A 450-nucleotide genomic window follows, 5' to 3' on the forward strand; every position below is an offset into this window, starting at 1 on the left:
ATTTTCTAAAATGTAGTACCACGTACGGCGTACGAGTACCCGTACCAAATACCGTACCCGTACCTAGGCAACATAGCTTCTTAATGACGATTAAATCAAACAAGGTGTTCAATGGTCATGAACAATAATTCAGCAACAACAAGAAAAATACTTTTCAAATAGTTGAAATAGTTAGAGTGGATTTTATTTGCTCAATCATGAAATGTTTTTCTAAGATGAACATGCATTATCTAGATTGATTGTTTTAGCAACACTTGATTTACTTTGTTTGCTAGATTAATTTCATGATTTACTTTGTTTACTAGATCCATTTCATTTTTAGGAATTTTTATTAGTTTTTCTTTTTTTAACTAATAATTGTGATAGTAATTTAGATATTTCCTCCCCTTAATCCTTACTTTTCCTATGCTTTAAAAATGGAGGGCAATTTTAAGTATTCAGCGCTGCATC

This window comes from Trifolium pratense, linkage group LG2 (genome assembly GCF_020283565.1).
Source record: "Trifolium pratense cultivar HEN17-A07 linkage group LG2, ARS_RC_1.1, whole genome shotgun sequence".
NCBI lineage: Eukaryota > Viridiplantae > Streptophyta > Magnoliopsida > Fabales > Fabaceae > Trifolium > Trifolium pratense.